This window comes from Coregonus lavaretus, assembly GCF_964263955.1.
Source record: "Coregonus lavaretus genome assembly, chromosome: 22".
NCBI lineage: Eukaryota > Metazoa > Chordata > Actinopteri > Salmoniformes > Salmonidae > Coregonus > Coregonus lavaretus.
In genome coordinates, this window is record NC_140009.1 from 31,563,186 (window position 1) to 31,569,597 (window position 6,412).

A 6,412-nucleotide genomic window follows, 5' to 3' on the forward strand; every position below is an offset into this window, starting at 1 on the left:
TACCATACCATATAGTTACAAGAAATGGGGCGAGAGAAAGGCACAATGTTTCAACACTGCATTTCCTCCTATCTTATTGCTTGAGAATTGAGTGCCATGCCAGGCACATACTTGAGAGTTTTGATTGTCTTATGTTTTCCTAAATATGTTTAACCTCTTAAGGATCAGACCCTTTTTTTCAATTTTTGCCTAAAATGACATACCCAAATCTAACTGCCTATAGCTCAGGACCTGAAGCAAGGATATGCATATTCTTGATACCATTTGAAAGGAAACACTTTGAAGTTTGTGTAAATGTGAAATGAATGTAGAAGAATATAACACATTAGATCTGGTAAAAGATAATACAAACAAAAAAAACATGCGTTTTCAAAAAAGGATTTTGAAATGCAAGAGAAAGGCCACAATATAATATTGCAGTTTAGGCGCAATTTAGATTTGGCCATTAGATGACAGCAGTGTGTGTGCAAAGTTTCAGATTGTTCCAGTGAAGCATTGCAATACTGGACTATTTTGTATCAAGTCTGCCCAAATGTGCTGAATTGGTCAATTGATACATTTTCAAGTACATAACTATTGAGAAAATACAAAAATGATATGGTAATACAAAATGTAATATTACACACTCCCAGGAATGTCATACACGATGGATCATTAGCTTATACACTAACTTTCACACATCTAGATGGCCGGGCAGGGTGTGTGTGGAGCCAGAGATTGCAGGGATTCAAAATGTAGAACCCAGTTCCTACATTGGAATATAAAAATGTATTTTATCAAACAAGACTACGCTACATTTTATCTCTGGGAACCTTAGGATGACAAATCAGAGCAATATTACTGAATGTAAGTACATTATTTACCTTCAGAGGTGAATGTATCAAACCAGTTGCCGTGATTAGTTTTTTGTTGTTGTGCACTCTCCTCAAACAATAGCATGGTGCAGTTAGATTAACAAGAATTTAAGCTTTAAGACATGTCTATGTCCTGGAAAGTTTGCTGTTACTTACAACAGTCATGCTAATCACATTAGCGCATGTTAGCTCAACCATCCCGTATACGGGACACCGATCCCGTAGAGGTTAATGACAGCTTTGTGAGCATGCTGCAACTCATTCTCTGTCCTGGCATCTAACACACACACACAAACACACACACGCACACACACACAGACACACACACACGCGCACGCACACACACACACACACACACACGAAGGAGCCTGCCTGCCAAAGTGGTTGCAAAACCACGTCTTCGACTGAGACTCCCTGACAGGAATTTCCCATCGCCCCATTATCAGCATCAGACGAGCTGAGTGATCGCAATTACATCTGCCCAAATGCTAAGAGCAACCGTTTTTCCTCCTTTTCCACCTCCTATCCTATCCCAGAGAGGAGATGTTGGGTTTATGAATGGGCCCATTGTGAACTTGGGAGGTTTCTGTCTTTCTGTCTGGCTGGTTCAGGGTTATGTAAACAAGCCCATATAGCTTTAATGAGGCTTTAATTAGCTAGCAGGATTCCTCCCTGTTTAGAAACTTACTGGGGTCTGTGGGGTGATGGTGTGATGGCTTTAGCAGAGTAACTCCTATGGTGGGCAGTGATCCACCCCAAAAGACTATGGCAGCTTGTGACAATGGTTACCTACTAGTGTGCCAAGTGCCAATGCAACATTACCAGTATTTTGCATTATTGTCTCTGCATTGGACACTGTGTTAACAAACTGTGTTAACAAACCTCCAAACGAGCTTCAATGCCATACAACACTCCTTCAGTAGCCTCCAACTGCTCTTAAACACTAGTAAAACTAAATGCATGCTCTTCAATCGAACGCTGCTGGAACCCGCCCACCCGACTAGAATCACTACTCTCGACTGGTCTGACCTAGAGAATGTGGACAACTACAAATACCTAGGTGTCTGGTTAGACTGTAAACTCTCCTTCCAGACTCACATTAAGCAGTGGTCCTCTGTAGCTCAGCTGGTAGAGCACGGCGCTTGTAACGCTAAGGTAGTGGGTTCGATCCCCGGGACCACCCATACACAAAAAAATAAAAAAAATAAAAATGTATGCACGCATGACTGTAAGTCGCTTTGGATAAAAGTGTCTGCTAAATGGCATATTATATTATATATTATAAGCATCTCCAATCCAAAGTTAAATCTAGAATCGGCTTCCTATTTCGCAAACAAAGCCTCCTTCACTCATGCTGCCAAACATGCCCTCGTAAAACTGACTATCCTACCGATCCTTGACTTCGGTGATGTCATTTACAAAATAGCCTCCAACACTCTACTCAGCAAATTGGATGTAATCTATCACAGTGCCATCCGTTATGTCACCAAAGCCCCATATACTACCCACCACTGTGACCTGTACGTTCTTGTTGGCTGGTCCTCACTACATATTCGTCGCCAAACCCACTGGCTCCAGGCCATCTATAAATCACTGCTAGGCAAATCCCCGCCTTATCTTAGCTCATTGGTCACCATAGCAACACCCACCCGTAGTATGCGCTCCAGCAGGTATATCTCACTGGTCATCCCCAAAGCCAACACCGCCTTTGGCCGCCATTCCTTCCAGTTCTCTGCTGACTGGAACGAATTGCAAAAATCTCTGAAGCTGCAAAGATTTGCACTTTGGCCTATTTATTGCCTTACCTCCATAACTTGCTACATTTGCACACACTCTCTGTATATCTTCTGTTGTATTTTTGACTTTATGTTTTGTTTTACCCCATATGTAACTCTGTGTTGTTGTTTTTATCGCACTGCTTTGCTTTATCTTGGCCAGGTCGCAGTTGTAAATGAGAACTTGTTCTCAACTGGCTTACCTGGTTAAATAAAGGTTAAATAAAAGAAAATAAAAATGAAAAAATTGAATAAGTCAAGACAGGGTTTGCAGAGTCATGAGTGGTTTATTCGGCTTCTTGGCACAAAGAAAAATGACAATGCACATCATTTCAGTTACTTATTCAGGTCTTATCTGGTGAAGCAGCTAGCCTTTTTAGACACGGGTTGATATTTATTGGGATGAATTCTGCCCTGGAGGCATTGTTAAGCGATTTTGCCATGTCGTAAAAATTCATGAAAACAAACATTTGCATTTGGTATGAATTGCTTTTGGTATTAATTTAAGGTTAGGGTTAGGGTCAGACATAATGTTAGCAGTGTGGTTAATGTTAGGGTTTAGGTTAGGGTTAGGTTTAAAATCAAATGTTATGACTTTGTGACTGTGCCAGCTAGTGACCACTCTGCAGAGCTGCCTCCAGTACATGAGTCATCCCAATAAATGCCAACCTGCTTTTTAGACAGGGTGCTTCCTCTGTTCTCCCTTCATTGTAACAAGCAATGCAGTAAAACATTTTTCTCCCAATCATACAATACAGATGGGAATGTTTCAAAAACTAGATTGCAGCTGAACAATGCAGAGGGGACGTTATTTGGATGAGAGGTGGCTTTCTGGCTCTCTCTCCTATTTGTCAGCACTTCCAAACAAGGCTACCTGCAGAGAGTAGAGCAGACAGAGTATGTGTCCCAAATGTCATCCGCTTCTCTACATATTGCACTACTTTTACCCTTGGACCATGGTCAAATGTAGTGCACTATAAAGGGACACAGCCAGAGAGACTGTCTCTCCCTTGGAGACGCACGCCAAGCTCCTGTATATTAGGTTTTGCACATGCTTTGCATTTTTTCACAGCAACCAAAGTTACTCCAAACAGTTAGTCAGTCCAAGACTCACTGATACCTAGGCAGGGTACTCTAAACTACAGGAGGCTGCTGAGGGGAAGACGGCTCATGATAATGTCCGGAACGGCGCAAATGGAATGGCATCAAACACAAGGAAACCATGTGTTTGATGGAAAACACTGCACACTGCTGTTCATGCTCCCAAGTGATTTTATTTATAACATCGTAGGTCTTCATCAGGCATCCATACCCCAGATGGGGGTGGAGGGTTGTATATATAGGGGTAGTACACAATGACATCACTTCCTGAAACAGGAGGTAAAAATAAATAACATAGGTTCACAATATGAACATTCAATGTATCAAAATATATGATCATACAAAAGGAATGTGATCAATATTTTCAGTAATATATACACACACAATGTTCAGTTAGGATAAAATGGATTCAAGTCAAACTCCTCGTTAAGGCCAAGAGGAGACAGTGTGTTGAGCCTGTGGATCCAGAAAGATTCCTCTCAATGTCCCCTCCCCTGCGTGACATCTTGACCATTTCCATTCCAATGTATCTCAGAGAACTAATAGGATTTCCAGCTCGTACAAAATTAACAGCAACCTGATTTTTTGTCTCACCTGTCAGTATATTGCTGCGGTGCTTACTGATCCGGGTCTTAAGGCTTCCACGGGTTTTCCCTATGTAATGATGTATTTGATACTATTCCACTTATTCCGCTCCAGCCGTTACCATGAGCGTGTCCTCCCCAATTAAGGTGCCACCAACCTCCTGTGCTCTAAGCGCAACTGTTGCTATGATACCAGCTTGGTATCTCAGTCGTTTCTCTTGTCTCTCTGTAGGAAAATAAAGGTGAAAGAAAATGCAATGGAGGGGTCATGTGTGGCATTCCTTAAACTTTTCTACTATCTCTCTCTTTCCCCGTCATTTATTTATTTCTCTTTAGTTGGGCGGGCAGGTATATTATCCCCTAGTCAAAGCTGACATTACGACATGCAGCTCAGTGAAGATTTGGAATGAGCAAAGTACACAGCCAGTGAGCAACGCTAGATTTTCCTATAAATTGTGCTCTGCATGCAAAAGCAGGGGTTGTTCTTCAGACCTGGAGGCTCCAGGAAAGCATCCACACCTTACCAGGAGAAGTGAGAGATGTTTTTCCGCTAACAGCACCTAACCCATCTGTCTGTCCATATCAGTCCATGTACAGTGTTAGACAGAAACACTGTATGTGTTGGTCATTTATTTACAGTAACCATAGCTCCTAGATAGATATACAGTTGAAGTCAGAAGTTTACATACACCTTAGCCAAATAAATTTAATCCTAGTAAAAATTCCCTGTCTTAGTTCAGTTATGATCACCACTTTATTTTAAGAATGTGAAATGTCAGAATAATTGTAGAGAGAATTATTTATTTAAGCTTTTATTTCTTTCATCACATTCCCAGTGGGTCAGAAGTTTACATACACTCAATTAGTATTTGGTAGCATTGCCTTTAAATTGTTTAACTTGGATCAAAAGTTTCAGGTAGCCTTCCACAAGCTTCTCACAATAAGTTGGGTGAATTTTGGCCCATTCCTCCTGACAGAGCTGGTGTAACTGAGTCAGGTTTGTAGGCCACCTTGCTCGCACACGCTTTTTCAGTTCTGCCCACAAATGTTCTATAGGTTTGAGGTCAGGGCTTTGTGATGGCCACTCCAATACCTTGACTTTGTTGTCCTTAAGCTATTTGCCACAACTTTGGAAGTATGCTTGGGGTCATTGTCGATTTGGAAGACCCATTTGCGACCAAGCTTTGACTTCCTGACTGATGTCTTGAGATGTTGCTTCAATATATCCACGTAATTTTCCTTCCTCATGATGCCATATATTTTGTGACGTGCACCAGTCCCTCCTGCAGCAAAGCACCCCCACAGCAAGCCTACCCCTTTTTCCTCCAAACATAACATTGGTCATTATGGCCAAACAGTTCTATTTTTGTTTCATCAGACCAGAGAACATTTCTCCAAAAAGTATGATCTTTGTTCCCATGTGCAGTTGCAAACCGTAGTCTGGCTTTTTTATGGCGGTTTTGGAGCAGTGGCTTTTTCCTTGCTGAGCGGCCTTTCAGGTTATGTCGATATAGGACTAGTTTTACTGTGGATATAGATACTTTTGTACCTGTTTCCTCCAGCATCTTCACAAGGGCCTTTACTGTTGTTCTGGGATTTATTTGCACCAAAGTACGTTAACCTCCAGGAGACGCGTCTCCTTCCTGAGCGGTATGACGGCCTAGTGGTCCCAAGGTGTTTATACTTGCGTACTATTGTTCGTACAGATGAACGTATTACCTTCAGGCATTTGGGAATTGCTCCCAAGGATGAACCAGACTTGTGGAGGTCTACAATTTTTTTTCTGAGGTCTTGGCTGATTCTTTTGATTTTCCCATGATGTCAAGCAAAGAGGCACTGAGTTTGAATGTAGGCCTTGAAATACATCCACAGGTACACCTCCAATTGACTCAAATTATGTCAATTAGCCTATCAGAAGCTTCTAAAGCCATGACATTTTCTGGAATTTTCCAAGCTGTTTAAAGGCAGTCAACTTAGTGTATGTAAACTTCAGACCCACTGGAACTGTGATTTATAAGTGAAATAATCTGTCTGTACAATTGTTGGAAAAATTACTTGTGTCATGCACAAAGTAGATGTCCTAACTGACTTGCCAAAA